General features: G+C 45.0%; 1 long non-coding RNA gene across 2 annotated transcripts in view; it reads left to right on the plus strand.

Moving 5' to 3' along the window:
* The window catches only part of LOC307210137, an 85,229-nt gene extending 83,641 nt beyond the window's left edge, over positions 1–1,588 (plus strand). For both annotated transcript variants that reach the window (XR_013835860.1, XR_013835861.1), the window contains one exon: positions 1,406–1,588. This is a non-coding gene — a long non-coding RNA (uncharacterized lncRNA). The remainder of the gene's footprint in view (positions 1–1,405) is intronic.
* The last annotated feature ends 9,747 nt before the right edge of the window (positions 1,589–11,335 follow it).

Below are 11,335 nucleotides of genomic sequence, written 5' to 3' on the forward strand. Positions count from 1 at the left end.
GAAGGAGACTCCACCACACTCCTTGGCAGCAAATTCCACTGTCGAACAGCTCTTACTGTCAGGAAGTTCTTCCGAATGTTTAGGTGGAATCTTCTTTCTTGTAGTTTGGAACCATTGCTCCGTGTCCGCTTCTCTGGAGCAGCAGAAAACAACCTTTCTCCCTCCTCTATGTGACATCCTTTTATATATTTGAACATGGCTATCATATCACCCCTTAACCTCCTCTTCTCCAGGCTAAACATGCTCAGTTCCCTTAGCCGTTCTTCATAAAGCATCGTTTCCAGGCCTTTGACCATTTTGGTTGTCCTCCTCTGGACACATTCCAGTTTGTCCTTCTTGAACTGTGGTGCCCAGAACTGGACACAGTACTCCAGGTGAGGTCTGACCAGAGCAGAATACAGTGGCACTATTACTTCCCTTGATCTAGATGCTATACTCCTATTGATGCAGCCCAGAATTGCATTGGCTTTTTTAGCGGCCGCGTCACACTGTTGGCTCATGTCAAGTTTGTGGTCAACCAAGACTCCTAGATCCTTTTAGCAGAGCATACTGCGCAAACAGAACAGGCGTGAGGCTTGTGGAAACATACTAACAGCTAAAGATTTATTAAGCATAAATCAGGACAAAGAAAACACGTCGCCTCCCTTTCTTCTCCTCAGAGAGACAGAGTCTAAGGCAAAAGCTACACACACACAGAAGTTCCCAGCAGACTGTGCTGGTATGTAAACAGACATGACATGCAACAGTTCCATTTCGGCAACTAAAGGTGGAATGGAATTTTCCAACACTGTTGACCTGTGTCTCAGTTGTGTCTTGTTTGTGTGTGTGCCTGTCCCCGCTCATGGCTTCACCACACCTGGTCCCACAATGTCTGGAGGGCCACAGGTCCCCCCTGCTCTCTGCACTGTAAGGATACGAGCAAGGACCATGTGTAGCAACTGGGCTTTCTTTTGAGAACACCTGAAAGGCTGAGCTCCACTTTTGATTTCACGTACGTTGCTGAAAAGAAGATTTAGCCTCCACAAGCTGTATTTCGTCCCTGCTGTACACTGACACGTTTTTAAAAAGAAATACTGTTTCCATAATTTGAACAAACAAGTTGCTCTTTACGGCCCCTTTCTGGGTAATGCACTGCCCCATTCACAGTCTATCAATATAACTGGGCCACTAACATTTTACAAAGGAGACATAAAGAGGTTAAAAATGTTAGGAGAGTTCTTAGGTTCTCTGCCATCTCCCCCGCCCAGGGTTATTTCCTCTACCCCTCTCTTGAGTTTTTATCTTAGAATAATAGGATGGTTTGTGCTGAGGTGTGTGTTTGCCTCCATGCTTTATAGTTCTTGTTATTACTGCAGTGTTGACCTCAGCACATTTTATTTAGGTTTTTCTGTTTTTCATTTTTTAGTAAACAGCATTATGGAACAACGATTGGACAGCACGTATGAGAAAAGGAATGATTGATGAAAGACGAGCCGCTGGAGAGAGCCCCAATCTGCAAGACACTGAGAATCTTCAGCGACGGGAAGGGAGGAACTGATTTTTCAGTGCATTTTTGGGGGGCGGGGAGAGAAGTTTACGTAAAATAAATAAGAATCCAACGAAGAATAAATAGTATTGTAAATTCTAGGAAGCAGAGAGGATGGCATTATGCATTTTATCAAGCACACAGCAATCTGGAGTCTGTGTTAGTTTTGAAAGTTCTCAGAGCTACGAAGCCATTCTAAAAAGAGCGTTTAGATTGCCAGCAGTCTTCCGGCAAGGTGTTGAAAAGGTGTTGTTGTTTAGTCATGTCCGACTCTTCGTGACCCATGGTCCAGAGCACGCCAGGCACTCCTGTCTTCCACTGCCTCCCGCAGTTTGGTCAAACTCATGCTGGTAGCTTCGAGAACACTGTCCAACCATCTCGTCCTCTGTCGTCCCCTTCTCCTTGTGCCCTCCATCTTTCCCAACATCAGGGTCTTTTCCAGGGAGTCTTCTCTTCTCATGAAGTGGCCAAAGTATTGGAGCCTCAGCTTCAGGATCTGTCCTTCCAGTGAGCACTCAGGGCTGATTTCCTTAAGAATGGAGAAGTTTGATCTTCTTGCAGTCCATGGGACTCTCAAGAGTCTCCTCCAGCACCTTAATTCAAAAGCATCAATTCTTCGGCGATCAGTCTTCTTTATGGTCCAGCTCTCACTTCCATACATCACTACTGGGAAAACCATAGCTTTAACTATATAGACCTTTGTTGGCAAGGTGATGTCTCTGCTTTTTAAGATGCTGTCTAGGTTTGTCGTTGCTTTTCTCCCAAGAAGCAGGCGTCTTTTAATTTTGTGACTGCTGTCACCATCTGCAGTAACTAAAATCTCTCACTGCTTCCATTTCTTCCCCTTCTGTTTGCCAGGAGTTGAAAAGGTAGGTGACCTTTAATGCCTTCCGGTTCCAGCCCTGTCCCAGGGGCCAGTTCACACCCACCCACCCAAGTTAACAATCTGATACTTCTTCTTCTTCTTTGGTGATCACTCGTAGCCGAGTAAGATTGTCTTCCAACAATCTGATACATGCAGTGGAGGAAAGGGCGTACATCCTTTGCACAGGATACAAACCTTTGTGATGCAAATGCTATGCCGTACACAGTAGGCCAAATTCACAATTGTTCTTCCCTGCCTTTTGAAGGGGAAGGGTCACACAATGTTTGGCTCAAGCAGATATGGACCTACATCAAAGGTGGGCAGAATTCAAATCTTGTCGCATCTGCCACCCTGATCTGCCAGCCAGATGCAAAATAACCCAAGAGTCAAATAGAGCACATTCTGAGCCTAAGAAAATGTTTTCAGCATTAAACTTTTAGGGAACTCGCAGTCCTTGCACTCAGAAGTCCATTTATTAGCTTTGTACACACTCCCAATTGCTCTGTATCCCATGCACTCTGACCCCTGGTTTGGAAAGTGATGTGCATGAGATGCTAGCCACAATCCATATCTGTTATTATTAATATTAATCTGTTTATACCCTAACTGATGGGACTGAAGACAGCTTACAGATAAAAACGAGAGTCGCTAAAAACATAGGGGGGGGGAATCATTTTTAAAACCACTAAACATTCATAGAATGAAAAGTATATACATATAAAAAAATATGTTTAAAACATATAATAAAAACAGTATGGCACCAGCCCTTTAATGAAAACCAGCAAATTACCAAAAGCCTGTTGGAACAAGAAAGTATTTACCTGCTGGTGAATGGCAACAAAGAGGGAACTCCAGGGAGGGAATTCCAGATTCTGGGAGCAGCCACCAAAAATCTCAAAGTCCAGGCAGGTTCATATGAAAGAATAATAATTCCACTGCCACTACTCATAATCATTATCATAATCGTCTTCTTACGTTAATTTCAGTCCCACATTTCAGGGCATATTTCGATGCAAGATGGCTTATATATGTAATAAATTACAACACATACAATGACAAAAATTCCAAACTGTTGAAATAACAATACAATAACACAGAACATCAGCCTTAACGTTAAATGTAACTGCACCCAATAAGAATTTCACAACTATTTCTCTCTGCCCTGCTATTAGCAGATCTGGTCCTAACCATCAGCTCTTGTTAATGAAACATTGGTTGACCATCCTGGGCTATTAACCAGCAAATTGCCTCGTTTTCCAACTACCAGTGTGTTCAGTTACAAATAAGCCTAGGAGGCTTGCTGAATTCATCGTGTTGTGTGATGGGTTGACAAATTCTCTGAAGCTATCCTTTAAGAGCTGAAAAGGGAAGAGGCGAGAATAGCCAAAATTTCAGCATTGTAGCACAGGTAAGTGTCTGCGCGGTTACCTAAGTAGGAAGTCTCCACTCAAGCAATTCTGCTCATTGGGAATTAAGTAAGGAAAAAATGCTCAGGCACGTTAATGCAGAACGAAAGCAGAAAAGCACCCATTCCTTTGAGAATCTTCCTTCATCTTTGAGAACCATGTGTGAAATCTCTCTCTCCCCTCTTAGCTTGATCTGCCGATTGAAACACATTAAACCTATTGTAACCCGTGAAGTGATTAATGTGCCTGAATCCGAGTTGATCTACAGGGGGAAAAGATTCAACCTGAAATTCATTATATTGTACCTAGGTGAAGCAGGAGAATAAAAACACCCTAAAGGTGGTTTCTCATCTCCTGCAATGATACTTAATGAGAAGGGGAGGGGCTCAATTCATTTTTCTCACTTTCTAAATATAACTTTATTGACTGGGTTCATTGCAATTTATCTTCCCACCTTTGCAGCGAAGTTTATTTTCTCAGAAAGCTCCGCTCACCCTTTGGAATTCCTTCTAATACTGGCACAACATGCGCTGCAATATTGAGCATTTCCTGAAGCACTGATACAATGCTTGAATTAAGCTCACAAGCTCTCGCTTCCACTGATCTCAGCGCTCCTGCTTGAATAGCCTGCTGGTGTAGTCCCGTAGTTTTCAAACTTTCTCTACTCTAGGAACAATGTTCTACATTGCCCTGTTTGCTAAAGAAGCCCTGAGCATCCACACTGGGGTCCTTTGCAGACTGCTCAAGATTCTGGAGCATGTTTAAAGCCGCACAGTCAGTTTGGGTACAGCACTTTTACCTGCAATCTGGCCCAGCATCAGCAAATGGTACCTATATGCATCTGTCTAGGCTGCAGTATATTTCTGATGCCTTCCTCAAAATGGGATGATCATACCATCAAACATTTATCCGAAGAGAATTGGGATGTCCTATTTAATAATAATAATAATAATAATAATAATAATAATAATAATAATAATAATATAATATTAATATTTTAATTCACACCCTGCTCATCTGACTGGGTTGCCCCAGCCACTCTGGGCAGCTTTCAACATATATAAGAAACATTGAAAAACTTGCCTATGCAGGGCTGCCTTCAGATGCCTTCTAAAGATTGTATAGTTACTTATCTCCTTGGCTCATGGGTCATATACCTCCATGTCCTCCAACTTTTCTCTGAAGAAAATAGGGACGTCCTAAGAAAAAGCAGGACTTTCCAGGGTCAAATCATGGAACAGTTGTTTCTTTTGGTGCTTTAATTTTCCTTCAGGGCAACAAAATGTGGTCTGAAAGTTAAAAGGACTAATAACTGCTCTGTTTGGTGAAGAAATATCCTTTTCAATTACAATATTAGTTTCAGTTGTGGATGCTTTCTGTTTCTTTGTTTCAAGAAAAGTTGCTCAAAATGACCACCAATGTTTGTCATTTTTCAAGCCTCCTTTTTTCAGCCTTCTGAGTTATTTTCTTTTCTCAAAGGAGTAAATCACTGAAAGTTCTGGAAAGGATTTAAATCAAAGAACTTAATGCTACTGGTTGTGATCTGTTGTTGTTGTAGTACATAGTAGTCAGGGATTCTAAAGTTCTAAACCAGAAACCTTTATAGCCCAGGGCTGGGATTATAGCTTTGGGAGCTATCTGGGTGAGTTATCTGAACCTACAGTGCATTTCTAACTATGTTTCCTCAGTCCTATTGAATTCACTGGGCTTACTCTTGGGTAAGTGGGATTAGAATTGCAGCCTTAGATCTCAGATCACTTTTCAAGTACAGATGGGAATAGGACCACCCACAGCTTCTCCTGAAGAGGAAGAAAGAGGATGAACTGCAGGAATAAACCCAGAAAGGCACACCCACCCTACACAAAAAATGAACCGCGGAGCCGATACGGGATATAATGGCAAAAACAATGATGCTGAATTATCACATCATTAGGAAAAGCAAGCACCTGCAATATTAGGTAAAGGTAAAGGTAAAGGTACCCCTGCCCGTACGGGCCAGTCTTGACAGACTCTGGGGTTGTGCGCCCATCTCACTTAAGAGGCCAGGGGCCAGCGCTGTCCTGAGACACTTCCGGGTCACGTGGCCAGCGTGACATCGCTGCTCTGGCGAGCCAGAGCCGCACACGGAAACGCCGTTTACCTTCCTGCTGGTAAGCGGTCCCTATTTATCTACTTGCACCCGGAGGTGCTTTCGAACTGCTAGGTTGGCAGGCGCTGGGACCGAGCAGCGGGAGCGCACCCCGCCGCAGGGATTCGAACTGCCGACCTTTCGATCGGCAAGTCCTAGGCGCTGAGGCTTTAACCCACAGCGCCACCTGCGTCCCTGCAATATTAAAGGAGTACAAAACGCAATAGCGAAAAACACTGAAAATGCAAATGCCTTCAAACACCTGCAGCCAGCACCTAACTAACTGGAGCTAGGTCTACAATCCACAAGGTGGTTAAAGAGAAATTGTTCCAAAATACACCACAGCAGACAAGACATCTCTTAATACTCTGAGTAAATCCCGTCTGAATAAATACATCCATGGGCCTGTATGCAGAGCCGTCTTTCCCACTGGGCTTAGTGGTGCGTTACGCCAGGGCACCGGCCTCTCAGGGGCACCCCAGTGAGTGGGGGAGCTGCGCGGCTTTGCCGGTGGCCTCCCCTTTCGCTGCGCGCCCACCAGCTGCACCCCATCAACCATATAGCTGGCTGGTGCAGCTTGCTCCCAAGCCTCTGCGGGAGGAGAACTCTGGGAAAGGGGGGTGCGCTGTAGGGATATTTGCACCACGGCGCCGGATATGCTTAAGACAGCCTTACCTGTACGATTTGTGCTTCAGAGCCAATGGCAGCTTTTGGAAAACTGGGATGGCAAACATGGTATGGGGAGAAAAGGTTAGAAATGCCTCCTTTCCTATTGCCCCAGCTCTGATTAACTCTGAAGCTCCAGCAAATAAAACCAAACCAAACCAAACCAAACCAAACCAAGGGTCTTCTATATTTTGCCCCTTCTGCCCTTCTGTGTGAGCTTTCCAGAAGTGTTGGAGGAGAATGGGTATCCCTTCTGTGACTTCACTTGCTATTTAGGAGTTGAATTAGGTTTGGAACTGATCACTGCAATGTAGTACATGCATCTCCAGAGAAATGTGGACCACACACCCATAGGTTGAGAATCACTTGTGGTCTTACTTGCTGTAGAATAACCAGCCTCGTATTACCACTTAATGCACGAATTAATACCCTAGAGTAAGCTGTCCCACCTGGCTTCTCTTGCCTTGGGAAGAAGTAATCAAGTCTATTGTTCTCCACCAATCTACTTGAGAAGCTCAGCTGTGTCAAGAGGTCTTCATTGATGGTTCCAGTTCAGCTGCATGACTTTCAGAAGCCTCTTTTGTGTCCCTAACCTATACCAATAATTTAGGAACTTTCACCACTTTGTAACTGAACTGCCTGTGCAACTTTTCTGAAGAATGTGAGTCTCACCTTTGAAGAGTTTGTAAGTAACCCATTTTTTTTAAAACTTGCCAGACTTGTGGTCTTTTTCCTAAGCTGGGGAAAAAGGGAAATGTTGGAGGTGGGGACTTTCAAGGGGACATTTTACAACTCACTTGGTGAGGACGTAATTTAAAGGTCCAATAGCACATATTGCCATGCTTTGCTGCATATTTTGTGACTTTAAATCTCTGCTGGGGTTCTCACCAAAGAGTACTTGCCCTAAACTTGGATCTTAGCATCCAGAAATTCTCCACATATTGCACCAATACTGTAGTTACCAGCAATATTAAAGAGTGAGCACATACAACTCAGTGAACAAAAAGTATTGCAAAACAAATTGAACTCTTTATATATAGGTATACATATTTTTTTAAAGAGCTGAACCGCTCTGTGAACTGCCCTGAGACCTCCAGGTGTAGGGCAGTATATAAATTTACTGCTATCATTTATTGATGCTGAAAGGATCAAGGTGGGAAACCAGAAATCCCCCCTGCGTAGCCAGTATTTAAGCAAATGGCACTAAACCATCAGTTGTGCTACACCAGCTAAACCATTTCTCTGGCTCTGGATTGTTATATGGTATAACCCTGCCCTTGTAAGAAACTTTTGTTGCTCTGCTTGGTGATCCTATTAATCCTTGAATCATCTTTGCGGCGTGGGAGCCAGAGCCCTGAATAGAACAGCAAGAGGGAAATGGGGAAGATGTCTCTGTTCTATGCAACCAGTGTAAATACATTGATATAAATAAAAATAAAAGTGTTGTTTAAAACAGTGTACTCTGTGGGAACATGACTTTAGCAATATTGCTGAGAAATTGGGCTTTATGCAGGTACTCCTTACATCAGACCACACCAGAGCTGGGCTGCCCCCTATTGGCTGGGGGTGATGGGAAATGTAGTCCAAAACATCTTGAGGGACTCAGGCTAGGGTAGGCATAGGCTGTGATGCGGGTGGCACTGTGGTCTAAACCACTGAGCCTCTTGGGCTTGCCGATCAGAAGGTCAGTGGTTCAAATCCCCATGACGGAGTGAGTTCCTGTTGCTCTGTCCAGGCTTCTGCCAACCTAGCAGGTTGAAAGCACGGCAGTGCAAGTAGATAAATAGGTACCCCTGCGGCAGGAAGGTACTGCTACATGCTGGGACTCCCAAAAAACAACAACAGGGTGTCAGGCACCTGACAAGCCACAACGCATGTCTAGTGGGATACGGGTGGCACTGTGGTCTAAACCACTGAGCCTCTTGGGCTGGCTGATCAGAAGGTCGGTGGTTCAAATCCCTGCGACGGGGTGAGCTCCCATTGTTCGGTCCCTGCTCCTGCCAACCTAGCAGGTTGAAAGCACGGCAGTGCAAGTAGATAAATAGGTACCCCTGCGGCAGGAAGGTAAACGGCGTTTCAGTGCGCTCTGGTTTCTGTCACGGTGTCCCGTTGCACCAGAAGCGATTTAGTCCTGCTGGCCACATGACCCGGAAAGCTGTCTGTGGACAAACGCTGGCTCCCTTGGTCTGAAAGCGAGATGAGCGCCGCATCCCATAGTTGCCGTTGACTGGACTTAACCGTCCAGGGGTCCTTTACCTAGGCATAGGCTGCTTTAATATTTCTTCTAGTTAAGGGCAGTGTCTGAGAGGACCTCTCCAGGGTACCTCTGCAATCTTTCCATTTGGCATTGTCATGTGGAGAGCGGCAGCAAGCGACGAGGCACACAATTCAGGGCTGCGAAGAGATAAAATCTCTATAATTAAGCGTGGGAGAACTTTTATTTTTCTCCCCAGGAGCCAAAACACATACTACACCTCAGAGGTACTGCTTCTGGAATGATAAATGGTGGTTAGGATTCTTTACAAATATTGGTTGGCTTAGTAAGTGTATGTCTCTGTGTGTACCAGCGCTCTCTTCCCACCTTGTATCAGCGCTTGAGTGGGAGCTATCATTGGTGTATTGATTTCTACACTCCTGTAAGCTGCTTTCACATTTAGCCTGCACTGAAGCATGTTGTTCGGATTCAAGCACGGCTTCTATCAGCACAAACAGCAGCTGATAGGACTTAGGTCTCTCTATAGATCCCCGTATAAGTGCCACTTAAGCTGTTGGCATAGCCACACCCTCCAAGTGTCTCTATCTTCCAGGGACAGTCCCAGATTTATAGAAGCTGTCCCAGTATCTGATTTGATCCCAGAGTGTCCTGCTTTTCCGTAAAGGTAAAGGGACCCCTGACCATTAGGTCCAATCGTGCCCGACTCTGGGGTTGCGGCGCTCATCTCGCTTTATTGGCCGAGGGAGCCAACGTACAGCTTCCGGGTCATGTGGCCAGCATGACTAAGCTGCTTCTGGCAAACCAGAACAGCGCACGGAAATGCCGTTTACCTTCCCGCCGGAGCGGTACCTATTTATCTACTTGCACTTTGACGTGCTTTCGAACTGCTAGGTTGACAGGAGCAAGGACCAAGCAACGGGAGCTCACCCCGTCACAGGGATTCGAACCACGGACCCTCTGATGCGGCAAGTCCTAGGCTCTGTGGTTTAACCCACACCTTAGGACATGCCTATTTTCATCAGAAGCTATGGAGTTACGCAACTCCCAAGCCAAGGTCTTTCAGGACCCGTGTCACACGGTCCCAGTGGCCACTCCCAGTCACCAGTCTGGCAGCTGTATTCTGGATTAGTTGTAGTTTAATCAGGCTGACTCACAGGAAAGCCGACATGTTAAATCACAATAAAATGGGAAGAGGGGAAAACAATGATATCGATAAGAGTTTAAAATGGTGGGAACGTAAACTGCAGCAGCATTAAAATACATTAAAATGCTTTCACCCTCCTTTTCCGCCTCAGCTCAAATGGCTAACGCCTCGTTGTTTTCGGTGACAAAGCTCCCGGGTTTGATCTCGTTGACTCGCTCATGATGTCTTGCTTGCAGCGTGACCACAGCTTGATTTCAAATGACACCCCAGATGGCCGGGAAGCACCAGTACCTGTGAATCGTGGCTGTAACAGACTGCATTTGTCATGTTCAATCTGTGAGCCTGGGATGTTTCTCAACACAGGCTGACCTCAGTGAACGGGGGATGGGGGGAGCCGCTCTTGACACATTCCCCATATGTCAGGCATGACTGGTTTTTATTTTAAAATATCTATATCATGGCCAGTAGAGGGGTGTTTGTGATATTTAGGACCAGCTTGAGTAGGAGTTTGTGATATTCTCTTGTGGGTGTCAATAATCAAATATTGGAATTGGAGGCCTCAAGAGATGGAGCCGGTTTGTTTTCCTTTTGCAAACTCGGGAACCATACTCAGTCTTACAGGGCCCTTCAAAGTCAAAGAGGAAGAACACTGCTTGTGCATTCTTCTTGAAGTCAGCAGTGGTTTTCAGGTCCTCTACCGTCCAGATTGAGATTGCATTGATCCTATCCTGCTGACATCCTTACACAGAAGCCATGGGATCTTTGCACACTGCAAAGGATTTGGGGAAGTCTTTGACAGTGCATTCTTAGTTGGTCCTGGGCAGCAACCAGGCTCATGGGTCTCAGAATGTGTATTTCTGAGAGGCCACCCTAAAATGTCCCCCAAATTCTGCTGAACTTTGTAAGGAAAGGCGAGTAATGCAGCCGTTGTTCATTATCAGTCTTAATACTGAGGAAGCTCTGATAAGTTTTCAAAGAACGTCAGGGTTCCTAGGAACATGGTTTGAAATTGAGCATACCTTTGCCTTGCCTACCTTGCGTTGAGAAGAAAACCTAGTTATGGACCACAGAATGCCTTTGTTGGCTCACTCTTTTTTGAAGCTACCTTACGACTGCTCTGATGCCATGAATAATACGTGCACAGGTTATGTTGACAGTTCCCTCCATTTTTCCTTATGCTGTCATCCATCTGAACTGTTAGCAAAATTATTCCCCCGCCCCAAGGGGGACATTTAAATATCCCAAAGAGCAACCAAATGTTTCTCTCCTTTAGAGGCTGATAAATATTTATCTTCTTGCCGAAGGCCTGAATTACTTTGCCTTTCATTAAATAGGAAGTGCGTGGAGAGGATGCTTTGTAGAGCTACATTCAGGGTGATGAAGGTT

The sequence above is a fragment of the Podarcis cretensis genome (assembly GCF_951804945.1).
Source record: "Podarcis cretensis genome assembly, chromosome: 2".
Classification (NCBI taxonomy): Eukaryota; Metazoa; Chordata; class Lepidosauria; order Squamata; family Lacertidae; genus Podarcis; species Podarcis cretensis.